Source organism: Engystomops pustulosus, chromosome 2 (genome assembly GCF_040894005.1).
Source record: "Engystomops pustulosus chromosome 2, aEngPut4.maternal, whole genome shotgun sequence".
Taxonomy (NCBI): Eukaryota; Metazoa; Chordata; class Amphibia; order Anura; family Leptodactylidae; genus Engystomops; species Engystomops pustulosus.
Window position 1 is genome coordinate 243,859,879 of NC_092412.1, and position 16,225 is coordinate 243,876,103.

Sequence of the window (16,225 nt, forward strand, 5' to 3'; positions counted from 1 at the left end):
CGTGTGCCACAATCCCAGTGCACACACTTATTAAGTACCTGTGCAAGCCATTTTAGCCCCCCAAAAAAGTTGCACAGTCTGACAAAAGTTTTCTTCTACGCTGGTCTTGCAGTCCTGTAGAAGTCAATAGAAAGGGGATACATGCTAATCTTGACCATTGGAATGATGAGGGGGTGAAGTAGAAGAGCCTGGTAAGTGGGGAAATAAGTATTTTTCCTCCAGTAATATACATTACAATGTTTCCCAAGTTCCTCCCAAGTTCTTCTTATTCTGCAAACATTTGTCCATTAGTTCAACAGAATTCATCTGCTTCTTAAAGGGCCCCAAATATTGTTTCCCTTTAAGATGCATATGGGGCCAGTTTGAATGTGTCACCTCATACCATGAAGCCGATTTCAGAGAAAAGCCACTTCCCCTGTATTGCTGATGTAGCAGGATGCTGAGGTGCTAACCACACAACACAGGGGAGGCCTCTATGTGCTACCGAGGTTGTGTGTCACATGTACTGTATGTTACATCACACAATCTTATTGTCTGCATCAAAGAGACTTGTAGTAATATAAGATTATTCTGTCCTAAAATATGTGGTTTATCTTAAAGGGAACCTGTCACCAGGGACCTCATTTTCACTAAAGACAGGTTGCAGAAGCCCATGACACCTACAGTGGAAATATGTCTTCTGTCTTCTTTAAGCTTTTACATTACAATATAATTGTGTGTTATAACTTACCTTGCCCCCTGACAGAATCATCTGTGTAGCCCCAGGGGTTGGGCTTTGTTTTGGATACATTTCAAAAAGCAACATGTGACTTGTCTGTGCTGCAGACTCCCCAGCTCTCAGCCCCCAGCTTTTTTCTTCTGTACAACTCCCTATCCCACTGATATCAGCTCACCAGGCTGTGAGCTCTGTGAAGGAGCAGGAGGGAGGTGCTGTACCAGAGCACAAAGGTGGGGGCTGAGAGCTGAGTAGTCTGCAACACAGACAAGTCACTTGTTGTTTTTTAAAATGCATCCATACCAAAGCCCAACCCCTGGGACTACACAGAGGATTCTGTCAGGGTGCAAGGTAAGTTATAACACACAATGATATTGTAATACAAATACTTAGAGAAGCCAGAAAGACATATTTGCACTGCAGCTGTAATGGGCTTCTGCAACCTGTCTTTAGGAAAAATGAGGTCCCTGGTGACAGGTTCCCTTTAAATATGTGTGGAATGGACAGTGACTAGTATTCCATGTCAAGTGGATGGGGCTGAACTGCAATACCACAGTACACCTGTGAATAGGCATGGCACTGTTTTTGCTGAAATTGTCTATTCTTGTAATCAGTCCAGCAGGGATGCAAGGACTCCCTGCATGCATTTCCTCCCAATATGCAAAAAAGTGAAAGCCTCAGCCTGACTTGCATCCTTGCTCACGCATAAGCTTCACCCAAAACCACATGATTTTAGATGATTTTTGTCGTGGCTGCTCGTCTTTATTAAATGCAGTTTACTAATTCAGATTAACTGGAAGGGCGAAGTTACAACATACGGCCACTAGAGGACAATATAGAGCTAAACACAAGGACAAAGATTAACCCTGTATTGTCACAGCATAATTCACTCTAATTGTAGTCAAAAGTAGTTAATACCTTTAGTATTTTCTGTAAAGGACTGTAAAATACACTACATGCAGATTATGAGCAGATTACGGTTTTTAGGGTTAATACAATTACTTGTATATTCAGTTTTTATGTTTTCTGTACATTACTGTTTTCCTACTAACAACATTGACAAATATCCAATTACAGGCCACAAGCAGGGCCACCACTATGAAGTTTGGGGCCCCTGATTGGTAAATTTTTTGGCCCCGACAGAATGATACAGCCAGAGTGCACCTACAAATGGAGAATGCTTTTCTGTGACTTGGGGCCCCTGGACGCGATCAAACTAAACCCCCCACCCCACCCCCACCCCGATGGCAGCCCTGGCCACAAGTCCTCCATTTGCTCCCCTGTGATACCAACTTCCAGCATTAACTCATCCCATTGGGTCACAGGAGGAAATATTCTACATGATGGAGTAATTGTAGTATTGCAGCAGTATTTTATAGTCCAGGGCAAAGTAGTATTTTTCTGTTCATGTATAGGGGTATTAGTTTGTGTCATTTTGATAGTATTATTAATTGCATGATTGTATTATTCATTCAGTGTATGGCGTTGTTAACTAGTCATGGTATGGTGGTATTAATGGTGTGGTGGAATTATTAACCCATGAAATGATGGTTTTAGTTATGGTGTGGTGGTATTATTCTATTATGCATTCAGTGTAGGGTGGTGTTATCCCGTCACGCTGAATGACAATGTTATCTAATCAAGCTATGATGGTATTACTGATTACAGTAACTGTATGGTGTTGTTATCTAATCATGAAATGGTGGTATTATTCATTCAGTCATCGTATGGTGGTATTATTCATTCAGTCATGGTATGGTGGTATTATTCATTCAGTCATTATATGGTGGTATTATTCATCTAGTCATGGTATGGTGGTATTATTCATTCAGTCATTATATGGTGGTATTATTCATCTAGTCATGGTATGGTGGTATTATTCATTCACTCATGGTATGGCGGTATTATTCATTCACTCATGGTATGGTGGTATTATTCATTCACTCATGGTATGGTGGTATTATTCATTCACTCATGGTATGGTGGTATTAATCATCTAGTCATGGTATGGTGGAATTATTCATTAATTCATTGTATGGTGGTAATCATCTAGTCATGGTATGGTGGTATTTTTTCATTCATGGTATGGTGGTATTCATCTAGTCATGGTATGGTGGTATTATTCATTCATTCATGGTATGATGGAATTATTCATTCAGTCATCATATGGTGGTATTATTCATCTAGTCATGGTATGGTGGTATTATTCATTCATTCATCGTATGGTGGTATTATTAATCTAGTCATGGTATGGTAGTATTTTTTCATTTATGGTATGGTGGTATTCATCTAGTCATGGTATGGTGGTATTATTCATTCATTCATGGTATGAATTCCGTAGCGCTTTACAAATAGTTTGATAGAAATATCCAATAATGGAATACTGTGGTGTTCCCTGTCATTTATGGTGATATTATTCAATCACAGCATGGAGATGTTATCCAGTCATGGTATTTTGGTAAGTTTTAGTCATGGCATGGTGGTGTTATCTAGTCATGTGATTGTAGTGGTTTCAGTCATGACATGGTCATCTTATCTGGTCATCTAGTATGGTGGTATTATTGAGTTGCATTGTGGTTATATTATCTAGTCATGATATGGTATATTATCCAGTCATAGTGTTGTAGTGGTTTCAGTCATGACATGGTCATCTTATCTAGTCATGGCATGGTGGTGTTATGGTGGTGTTGTAATGGTTTCAGTCATGACATGGTCATCTTATCTAGTCATGGCACGGTGGTGTTGTTTAGTCACACTGTGGTCAAGTTATCTAGTCATGATATGATGGTGTTATACAGTCATAGTGTTGTAATGGATTTAGTCATTACATGGCCGTCTTATCTATTCATGGCATGGTGGTGTCATCCAGTCATAGTGTTGTAATGGTTTCAGTCATGACATGGTCATCTTATCTAGTCATGGCATGGTGGTGTTGTTTGGTCACACTGTGGTCATCTTATCTTGTCATGGTATGGTGGTGTTATCCAGTCATAGTGTTGTAGTGGATTAGGTCATTACATGGTCATCTTATCTAGTCATGTCATGGTGGTGTTACTGAGTTGCATTGTGGTCATGTTATGTTTTCATGGTATGGTATTATATCCAGTCATGATATGGATATGTTCTCTAGTCATGGCATGGTGGCATCATCCAGTCATAGTGTTGTAATGGTTTCAGTCATGACATGGTCATCTTATCTAGTCATGGCATGGTGGTGTTACTGAGTTGCATTGTGGTCATGTTATGTTTTCATGGTATGGTATTATATCCAGTCATGATATGGATATGTTCTCTAGTCATGGCATGGTGGTGTTGTTTAGTCACACTGTGGTCAATTTATCTAGTCATTGTATGGTGGTGTCATCCAGTCAAAGTGTTGTAGTGGTTTCAGTCATGACATGGTCATCTTATCTAGTCATGGCATGGTGGTGTTGTTTAGTCACACTTTGGTCATCTTATCTAGTCATGGTATGGTGGTGTTGTTTAGTCACACTTTGGTCATCTTATCTAGTCATGGCATGGTGGTGTTGTTTAGTCACACTGTGGTCAAGTTATCTAGTCATGGCATGGTGGTGTTATCCAGTCATGGTGTTGTAGTGGTTTGAGTTATGATATGGACATGTTATCTAGCCACAGTATGTTACTGATATCTGCTTACATTATGGTGGTCACAATATGGCGGTGTTATTCAATCATGATAAGGTAAAAGCCAGCTCACCACTCCATGTGTACACTCCCTCTGTGCTCAGAGAATCTCTACCAACTTTAGGTACACGACCTCCAGGCCAAGATCTCCAGCACTTCCACGGAAGATAAAATAAAACTTTATCTTTATTTTCGTCTTTAAAAAACCTGGCCCTTTTTTGTTTTTGCAATTCCATTTTTCACTCCCCAACTTCAAAAATCTATAACTGCGCGAGGGTTTGTTTTCTGTGTAATAAATTGCACTTCATAGCGACGGTATTTAATATTCCATGTCATGTACTGGGAAGCAGGAAAAATATTCCAAATGCAGTGAAATTGGTGAAAAAATGCATTTGTGGCATTTTCTTGTGGGCTTGGATTTTACGGTATTCATTGTACACCCCAAATGACATGTCTACTTCACGGGTATCCGAAATTTATATAGGTTTTTTAAAATCTTTTCATACATTTACAAAAATTTAAACCTCCTGTACAAAAAAAAAAATCTTCTTTTTGTCATGTTCTGGTGCTAATAACTTTTTCATACTTCGGTTTATGGAGCAGTGGGTGGTGTCATTTTTTGTGGCTTTTTATGATTTTTTTAAGTGCTACTATTTTAAGGACTGTACGGCCTTTTGATCACTTTTTGAATTTTTTATATTTTTCAAAATGGCAAAAAAGTGGCATTTTCAACTATGGGCGCTATTTTCCGTTAGAGTTAATCGCCGGGAAAAAACTTTATTATATTTTGATAGATCAGACATTTTGGGAAGCGGCGATACCCAACATGTTTATGATTTTTACTGTTTATTTTATATTTATAGCAGTTCTAGGGAAAGGGGGGGTGATTTGAATTTTTTGTTTTTTATTTAATTTTTTTTACTTTTTTTTATTTATTTTTTTACTATTTTTCCGACCCCCCTAGGTCACTGTAACCCTAGGTTGTCTGATTGATCCTACCATATACTGCCATACTACAGTATGGCAGTATATGGGGATTTACCATATCATTTATTACAATCTGCAAATCGCACATTGTAATGAATGTTTTAAAACGTGTGTATTACAATCTGCCAATCGTAATGAATGTGTTAAAACGAGACCCGTATGACCCGAGGCAGTCATAGCCACCGATTGCTGCCACCAATAACTTCACAGGGGGCGGCGATCCAGTGCTGCCGGGATTTAAACGCCTCCGCCAGCTGAGGCATTTACATTTAACACCCGCGATCGGTGCCGTAGATAACACATAACCAGGACTGGTTTATATCCACTAGAACAAAATATTAAAGTTTCCTACTGAATGAAAGCAAGCAGAGATATTGAAAAGTATACCGAAATCTTGTATGACTTTTCATTATCTTGAGAATTAGCTGCAATTATCCCAAAACCAGGATACCCCTTAAAAGCACCAGTGGCGCCATATCCCAGGACGTTTCCAAACGTATACATTTTGATGCATCTTAGTCACTTTTCTTGATATGCAAACGTCCTAATCCACGGGACTTAGTCATACAAACCCATTCAGACGGTGAAAAGGACACATTAGCATAACCCTGCGATGGCTTTGATGGCCGTGGTAGTACAAGAACCCTAGAATGAAGTGAGCTTCTTCTTCTTCTGAAAAGGTGTCACAATGGGACCCCTGAGAGACTTGTCATCGGTGGTCACCAAGCCTGAAACTTGACGCTGGCAGATTCAACTCAATGACACTTGTGGGATGAATTCTGGGCTGGAGAACATTAACATGCCGTGTCCTCGAGCTGCAGACAATAAGATCCTGGAGGTGTCAAATGGAATCAAGCTTAAGGAGCCTACAAGAGTCCGCCATTGTTCTCAGCTTGTGCTACCAAACTGGGGATGAAAGAGGGAACCCGCTCCCAGCTCAGTGAACCCATTCAGGATGAGCATGCTCCAAAAAGTATGGCAGGGGTGGGCGGCTATTCATGTCCCCAGCTGAAATCACCTCCCCACAATGTGGCTTCAGGAGGGGAATTACAACCAGGTAATTGAAGAAATCAAGTAGTGACACTTCACAGATGCCACCGCCGAGCGCGGAGAATAGAGGGCGTACGGGGCAGAGGATCATCTCATCCATGACTTGCTGGGTTTCTGATCCTGATGAAACTTTGTACTGACTCCTTAAAGATCTGCCTATAACTAGAACCCACATTACTAGTTATAGAAACGATATTGTAAGGGTGCGGTTACACGGTGAGTTCTTGGTGCATTTTTGGTACGTTTATAAATGCATTGAAACAGCTGTATTCTTCCATGTTTACCATGCGTGTGGCTGCTTTGAATCGATTTTGCTTCCTTTCTGGATTTGTAAGCAGCTGTGTTAACATTTTTACAGCTGCTTACACATTCAGAAATAAAAAAAAACGGATTGAAAGTAGCCAAACGCACAGTGAAGATGCAAGAATACAGGTGTTTTCAATGTCTTTAAAATCGCACCAAGAACGCACCGTGTGACCGCACCCTAAGGCTATGAGCTTCTGCAGAAGTTGAGGTGTGTATTATGCATAAGTTGCGGTATGTCCTGTAAGGTTCTGCAGCAGCTTGTTCTCCTGGTTGTGGTTTAAAATTTCTGGTGCAAGACAATGGGGCTTATTTACTAAGGGTCCAAGGATTGCATTTCCTTCGGACTTCACAACGTTTTCGGGATTTGCACTGCTTTGACAGGTATTTAGAAAGGGGATTGTGTCGCACACGATTGGATTTTGGCGCAGATGCGATTGGTTTCATGCAACAGAAATGGGGGGGGGTTTGGGGGTGTCAGACGATCCAAGTGATTCGGAATGAATGCGGGATTTAACATTCAAATTGTGTCGCACTTACACTTACATGCAACGGTAAGAAGATGGTGAACTCCGGCGCACGATCTTAGTGAATCGTGGCACAGTTCATTCTGGTCGGACAATACACTGTGGGTGAACTCTGTCGGCCGGGTAAGTAAATGTGCCCCAATGGTCTCAATGCTGCTTTTGGCATATTGCCTTAAAGGGGTTGTAACAACTATTTAGTAAACCCCTGTACATAGGATGCTGGGACCTTCACCCATTACAAGAACGGGACCCCCACTGATCTAGAGAACAGGGGTCCTCACATCCTCATTAATAACGGCAGGTCCAGCATGTGTCTTCTTGCTCTATTTAAAGGGGTATTCTCGTCTGGGCATTTACATTCAGTTTGATAAATCTGCCATATATAAACATTTCTTCAATTAGATGTTATTAAAAAAAATGTTTCTGTGTGAAGATAATTTCTCATAAAAGTAGTCATTTTATCCCTTAGAAACGAGATGGCTTCCCCGGATACGGCCACCTCTGAGAGATTGCACAGATAAACAAAAAGTTTTTGTATATGAAATGTCCAGGAGTTACTACAGGTCCTACACCTGTACTGTAGTAATGATCACTGAATCCTGGTGGTCCGGCAGGACTCTATAGCGCATGTCTGGCCACCGCTGCCAGAGTGTGACGTGGTCGTAACCGAGGAAGCCATCTCGTTTCTAAGGGACAACATGGCTATGTTTATAGGAAATTATCTTCACACAGGAACATTTTTTTTAATATCATCCAATTGAAGAAATGTTTATATATGGAAGATTAGTGAAACTGAATGTGAGTGCCCAGACGAGAATACCCCTTTAATGTTATTGGGGGTTTGGGATTGTTCCCATAATTGTTAGGGATCCCAACAGACGGACGAACACACCATCACCTTATTATCCCCTAAAATAGTGGTGGCGAACCTATGGCACTGGTGCTAGAGGTGGCACTCATAGCCCTCTCTATGGGCACCTGCGCCTTCACCCCAGCGCAGAGTTCGCCAAACAGGGCTCAAGGCCTCTTGTAGTCCCAGGCAGCCGAGGACCCTAGAAGGAAGCTACAATGATGATATGAACTTCTTCTCCTTCTTTTTACTGTATTGGTGTCCTCAGGTTCCTATACAATTTAAACCTGTGACAGAGCAGGGAGTAATAAGTTACTGCTTAAATTGTCGCATTGGCGCTTTGCGAAAAATACATGGATTTTGGTTGTAGTTTGGGCACTCAGCGTCTAAAAGGTTTGCCCTTGTATATTAATTGGTGCAACCCATTTAAGCAGCCGCTATCAAGCTTTATGATTTTGCTTCTTATTCCACTAGGGGGCAGCACAACCCCTTGTTCATATTTCTTCGTAACAGATCCTACAGCTCACTGTATAGAGGAGATACAATAAGTTGTTTTTATGAGTTCGGCTCAATTCATATTACCACTTAAAGGTGTGTTCCTTACCTCAATGATATCAATGTAAATTGTATGTCAGTCGCTAGGTTCAGTTAGGCATGGATTTATTTTTATACTACCTATATGTAGGAAAATGCACTTGTAAACCAAACACTCAAAACAATCTTTGAGGGTACAAAAACAACAGTATTCTTTATTCAATTCTTTAAACTAAAAAATCACAGACTACACAAGGACAGTTTAAAATCATTTAAAAAACATACATACACAAAATCTTAAACAGGTGGACATGTGGCCGAGGGAATCACAATGAGTATAGCACACAAATAGTCAGTCTGTGTGTAAGGTGTGAAAAGCCTAATATTGTATAATCACAGCTAGCAAGACAACATATTGTAACTTAATAGTACAAATGTGTAAACATCATTTGTAAACATCATTTGTAAACATCATTTGTAAACATCATTTGTAAACATCATTTGTAAACATCATTTGTAAACATCTACACAGGATACCAGCTAGCAGAGCATATATTACAACTTAGTATTATCAAAGAGTAAACAAAACTATATAGGCATACACACCCGGCTGCATCATGGAACCAAGTCAACGGCAGCCTCCAGATAAGGATGTTAATTAGTATATCCCGGTCCACATGGCCACCAAAACCCCGACGCGCGTTTCGCCTCTTCTTCAAGGGGTGATGGATTTATTTTTGCAGGAAAAAAATTAGAGCGGCTGCAGTGATTTTTTTTCCTGTTTGAAAAAACGCACGTATAACAGATATTATATTTTATACATTGAAGTCAATGGGAGACACATACTTAGAAGTGTTCGTTTTTTCTATCTGTTATTACATCAGTTTTTTTTAGATAGATAGAGATAGTTAATCTAGATAGATAGATATAGATAGATATGAGATAGATATGAGATAGATAGATAGATAGATAGATAGATATGAGATAGATAGATAGATATGAGATAGATAGATAGATAGATAGATATGAGATAGATAGATAGATATGAGATAGATAGATAGATAGATAGATAGATAGATAGATAGATAGATAGATAGATAGGAGAGAGATATGAGATAGATAGATAGATAGATAGATAGATAGATAGATAGATAGATAGGAGATAGATATGAGATAGATAGATAGATAGATAGATAGATAGATAGATATGAGATAAATATGAGATAGATAGATAGATAGATAGATAGATAGATAGATAGATAGATAGATATGAGATAGATAGATATGAGATAGATAGATAGATAGATAGATAGATATGAGATAGATAAGAGATAGATAGATAGATAGATATGAGATAGATAGATAGATAGATAGATAGATAGATAGATAGATAGATATGAGATAGATAGATAGATAGATATGAGATAGATAGATAGATAGATAGATATGAGATAGATAGATAGATGGATGACAGATTCCATGGTTTTTCCGAATCCGTTGGGTTGTCTGAAGGCCATGTCCCCCGATTTCTGTCCCGTGAAAGCCGGCGCTATTGTGCCAAAATCCGATCACGTGCGCCAAAATCCCTGCAGAATTTGGCGCAAAACTGAAAAATTCGGGAAACCCGACGAAAGTGCGGCCCCGTAGCCCTTAGTAAATGAGCCCCAATCAGTTATGTTCCGTTTATTTCATTTCATTATTATCCATTTTTTCTTTTTTAACAGAGATAACTGTGATGCCAGTGATGATGTTCCCAGGGATGAATTTAAACTCACGGCTGCCTGAGGCCAGATATAGAATGGCGCCCCCTCAGCCCCTTCAAGAAGTAATATATTGGGTTATTTTTTTTAGTAAGTGAGCATCTCATACCCATGAAAACATCAGGGGGGACATTAATCATAGTCTGTTAGACTGTTTTGCGCATCATTTATGCGCCATTTTCTGGCGCACTGCAAATTTCGGCACTTAGTGGTTTTGAGTCCCTGCGCCTTATCTGACATAGTGAGTGCGTCCTATACAGATGTTTGCACGGGATCTATCACAAAAGTGCGCCTAAAAAGGCACAAAAAAAGGCGCAGAAAATGCACCTCCTCTGAGCAGGTGCACTTCCAAAAAACTTTCCTTTTCATTACCAAAAACATACATTTTAGGTTCCCAAATCAAAAATTCCCTCCATACAACATGGAAAATTCTTCGGAGCAGTTTTAAAATGTAAAATTTCTCCAGTAACGACTTCATCATTGTCTATGGGATCATCTCAGTGAGTGATTATTGTCTTATTGTACAGATCTGAGAATATTATCAGACGCCATTTCATGTAAATTATAATAAAAAAGGAAAAGACTCATTTCAGCAAGAATTTTATTTTTTGCATATCTGTAACTTTTAGTCCCTGCATTTGTATCATAATGATAGTTTTTTTTGTGCAGAGATGACGCCCTGAACGTTCTGTCACATTTTCTCAGTCTCCTTTCATTATTGCTCACAAATGAGATCTAACAATTTGCGACAAATTAGGCGCAATTTTAGGCGCAAATGAATCGGACCTGAGACAATTCCAAAGTGCATTTACTAAGGCAGAAACAGATCCATCATAGATCAGGAGCCAAAAAGAAGAACAAACCAGGCGCAAAAACAGGCGAACCTGAGACCCACTATGATTAATGTCCCCCCTGGTATGAAGAGACACTATTTTTAGGTGTCAGGTCCTGCTTTATAGCAGGTGACTGCACCCCTGATGCTGCCCCCATCTTGCAGCAGTTGGTGCTGCCCGAGGCAAGAGGCTCAACATGTCTCATAGCTGGTGCACCCCTGGATGCTCCCCCCACCCCTCACCAGATCTATCAGTATACGCTGGTGCAACGCCCCTGCCGATGCAAGGCAGAGCAGTTGTTGCGAATACGTCCCAATATGTAGCTCGCAACCTGTGTGGAGTCTGATCAACCCCACAGCAGGTCACTACACAACACGGGGAACACTGCAGCGGTAGATCCTGCCTGGTAAGGAAGGAGTTAATTTTTAAATGTGATATCTTTCCATCAGCCAATCACACCTGTTCTAATATTGTATTGTAAGCTGGGATGCAATTGGAGGAGTAACCACCACCTGACCAGTGGGAGTAATATAACCCCTGGTCAGGTAAGTTCTAGAGTCAGTCAGAGTAGTCAGAAAGTAGTGAGACAGAGCAGAGAGAGAGTAGAGCTCTGAGGAGTTATTGAGAGTAAAGGGATATCATCCTACCTTCAAGGGTGATATCTGAAGCAACCCAGGACAAGCTGAAGCATCCTTCTAGGACACAGCTACCTCCCAGCCTGCTCTTGCATCCTGGTTGGTGATCAATCCCTGTGGTTCCCGCTCCAAGTGCATCCCCAGCCTGCTTTGTTCAACCTCTGCCTCCGTCTGGTCCCTGCTACTACAGCTGTCACCATCACGGGCACCCTGTCCACCACACAGAGACTCATACTCCAGACCCCAAAGGGTTGCCCCAGGGAGAACCACTATAGCAGCCTCTCCCTCATCATTTCTTGTCAACACCACCCTGCTGGAGACCTGCCAGGCTGTAGGACAGCTCTCCGGTTCCCCCATACCAAGCACCATGACACTAGCGTGCTTAGGCCGCAACCGCCAGCCACTCCGGTACCACGGGCCCCGGCTGTCTCCAGGCCCTGAGAAAAGGCTAGGCCCCGGTGGGGGATGTTGCACTGGCCTCATGATAAATCCCTGAAGGCCGAAATGCTGCGTTACACCCCCGGGGGGAACTTATTACTAGGTGTGACTTGGCTTTGCACAGCCCAGCATCTCCCCTTGCCCGGCCAGCGGGCTCTGTGTGGGAATTGTGAATAAATCACTGCTTGTACTCCAGGCCTACAAGTCATGATTAATCCTCCCATTAGTGCGGGGGATACATTTATTAGGTCTTATCAGTGCATTAGATGGAGTCCTCCAGGTCCCACATCTCTCCACAAGGGACGGTATTACTGGAAAGTGCCCTGTATATTGGCTTCATACCTGCAGTAACGCAGGAGGAACAAGGGCTTATACTTACAATTGCATTGCACAGGAACGTGTTTTTCATGGATCTAAACGGAGTTTGTAGAAAACTACAATTCCTGCCAGTGTTCAAATTCCTGAAAGTGTTTGAGGCTCAGGTCTTAGAGGTCTATGAGGTCGATAGAGTCTATGGAGATGTGAAACAGACAGATGATTTTATAGGTATTAGTGATGTGACCCTTCAAGGGGGGACAAGACTGTGTCATTTGCCAGCCTTACATTCCACAAAAATGGATGACACACAGGTGACACATGGACCGTTTTTGTGGTCATTATGAGGTTTGTTGTTTTAGCCTGAGAACAGGTAGACTAAGGCTGCATTCACACGACCGTATGGGGGACGTAAAAGCTTGTGCCCCCAATAGACGGCAATGGTTGTTCAGAGCAATACGGTGCAACACACGTGCGGCACCGTACCTCCCCATGTACAGGAAAAGGATAGAACATGTCCTATCATTTGTACGCCATTCATTTTTTATGAAGAGGGGAGGGTCACCCCCTCCTCCTCTCCATCGTGCCGGAAGTATGCCCGTCCAGCTATGGCCCATGTGCACTGTGTTAGTAGCATAACTTCTCTCCATAGATTCCATGAGTCCTGTGGGTACGTGTGAACTGTGTTAGTAGCATAGCTTCTCTCCATAAATTCCATGAGTCCTGTGGGTACGTGTGAACTGTGTTAGTAGCATAACTTCTCTACTAAGCCTCCATGAGTCCTGTGGATACATGTGCACTGTTTTAGTAGCATAGCTTCTCTCCATAGCCCCCATGAGTCCTGTGGATACGTGTGCACTGTGTTAGCAGCATAACTTCTCTCCATAGCCTCCATGAGTCCTGTGGATACGTGTGCACTGTGTTAGCAGCATAACTTCTCTCCATAGCCTCCATGAGTCCTGTGGATACGTGTGCACTGTGTTAGCAGCATAACTTCTCTCCATAGCCTCCATGAGTCCTGTGGATACGTGTGCACTGTGTTAGCAGCATAACTTCTCTCCATAGCCTCCATAAGTCCTGTGGATACGTGTGCACTGTGTTAGCAGCATAACTTCTCTCCATAGCCTCCATGAGTCCTGTGGATACGTGTGCACTGTGTTAGCAGCATAGCTTCTCTCCATAGCCTCCATGAGTCCTGTGGATACGTGTGCACTGTGTGAGTCCATCCAGCCGCTTTGAAGCTCCAGAGATGCACAGGATTAGTCACGCTTGTGAAGGGTACGAGGGATGACTGGCCAAATAAAACTAAGCCCATATGGTTTAATAGGCGTCTTAACAGTGATTACAGAATTCCCTCTCGTTTCACGGATTGTCACTTAATGCTGGACTCATTCATCGATTCGTCATGGCGGTTTTGCTTATTGGGGTGCATTTCATCCATTGTCCTGGAGAGGTCTATGGTATTGTAATCCCATTACTTAACTGTTCATTTGAGTTCGGCAGCAGAGCCCCCCTCTGCTGCTTTTACTCTATCTGCTATATCCAGGGACATGATGGCAACTGGGAAAGGTAAAGTAGGGTTTTTATAATGGGACGTCAGCCATGTCTGATGATCTGGGCGGTACATGGTTATTTCATGCCTCACTTGTTCCTTTCAGGTCCATAGATATTGAATCTACAGGGTGGTCACACACTGAATCAATTGAATCCAACTCTTCTAGTTTTTGGTATGGGATGAATGCCGTACCAGGACCCCCAGCCAACTAAAACTAGCAAATCGTAGATTGGCATTAATCTGCCATTTTTTAGTCACTATTCACTTTGCTTTGGAGGAATCTTTTAAAATGGGAATTTTTCCGTTTTGCGCCGATTTTCCCTGTATTGCCCCGGGATTTTGGCACACGCGATCAGATTTTGGTGCATCGGCGCCCACATGCACGCAACGGAAATCGGGGGGCGTGGCCGAACGAAAACCCGATGGATTCGGAGAAACCGCCACATTTAAAAAAAAAAAAAAGTGTCTCGGGACACGCGCTTACCTTCACCATGTATAGGATTGTGCACTCCGGCGGGCCTCGGCGGAATTCAGCGCAGCAGCGACACCTGGTGGACGTCGGAGGAACTGCCTTAGTGAATCGCCGGAAGACCCGAATCCACCGCAGAGAACGCACCGCTGGATCGCGAATGGACCGGGTAAGTAAATCTGCCCCAATATTGGATATTTTCATAAAAAATTTGTGTGAGAACAACAGGGACTTATTAACAAATTTCCAGCACAATTTGAGCAACTTTTGTTCGGATCGAATAGATCCGCTACTAAACACTTTTTAAAAATTGGATGAGGCTTCAACAAAATAAAATCTTGGATAACTGTATTCACTGATCTCCAATATGGGGTCACACATGTCTGGCCACTCCATTCATTTAATAGAGGTCAGAGATACCGGACCCATCGGTGAAGATCAAAGAGGTTGTAGTCCCATCAGCAACATATGTGAATAGGGAATAACTAAAAATTACAAAATTATATTGTAAATACAAAAGTGATGAGATTGTTTGGAGCAGGAATCTGATACCTGGCATCATGAAGATCAGCTGCTACAGCACCAGTAATAATCTGGTGTACAGAACCAGAAGGGGACACCTGCATACACAATCGGGGTCATTTACTAAGGGCCTGAATCGCTATTTTTCGTCGGGTTTCCCGAATATTACCGATTTGCGCCGTCTTTCCTTGAATTGCCCCGGGTTTTTGGTGTACGCGATCGGATTGTGGCACATCAGCGCCGGCATGCATGCGACGGAAATCGGGGGCGTGGCCATCGGAAAACCCGACGGATTCAGAAAAACCGCAGAATTTAAAGAAAAAAACATTTCGCTTGACACGCACTTACCTGCACCAGGAATAGGATAGTGAACTCCGGCGGACTTCAGCGCAGCAGCGACACCTGGTGGGCATCGGGCGCACTACCTTAGTGAATCGCCGGAAGACCCGAATCCTCCACTGAGAACGTGCCGCCGGATCGCGACAGGACCGGGTAAGTAAATATGCCCCAATGTTGTGACTGTCTTGGGGATAGGAGGATAGGTCATTAGTGTATTGAGTATTGTATATGTTGTTGATGTGGATCTGGACTGTTTCTGATCGCTGTGATTAGTCTGCGACTCATGGACCAAGCGCTAGAAGGATTTCCCAGATCAACCACTGTCCGAGAACAGAACTCCAAGTATCATAGTGATATATGATAAACAATTGATCTTGATCACAGAAGGGAAGCAGGGACTCCTTGTATCACATATCACTATGATTCCTAAGAATCAAAACAACTCCTTCAAAAATTTTATGTGAAATAATGATATTATGTGTTTTTACCGAATATCAACAATGAGTCATAGATAGAAGCAACCACTAGATGGCATTTTAACAATAGAAATATGGTACTCTTCTAATCCTTTAGTTTTCATTTCTATGTAAACTTAATGACAATAACTGAGCAATAACTTTAATATGAAAGTTCATTACAGGAAAATAAATTAATTAAAAAAAAAAATCAAGAAAATAAATAAAACAGATTTCATAAAATTATTTAGATTAAAGTCAATGAAATATATTTTATTCTCGGATTCTAATCT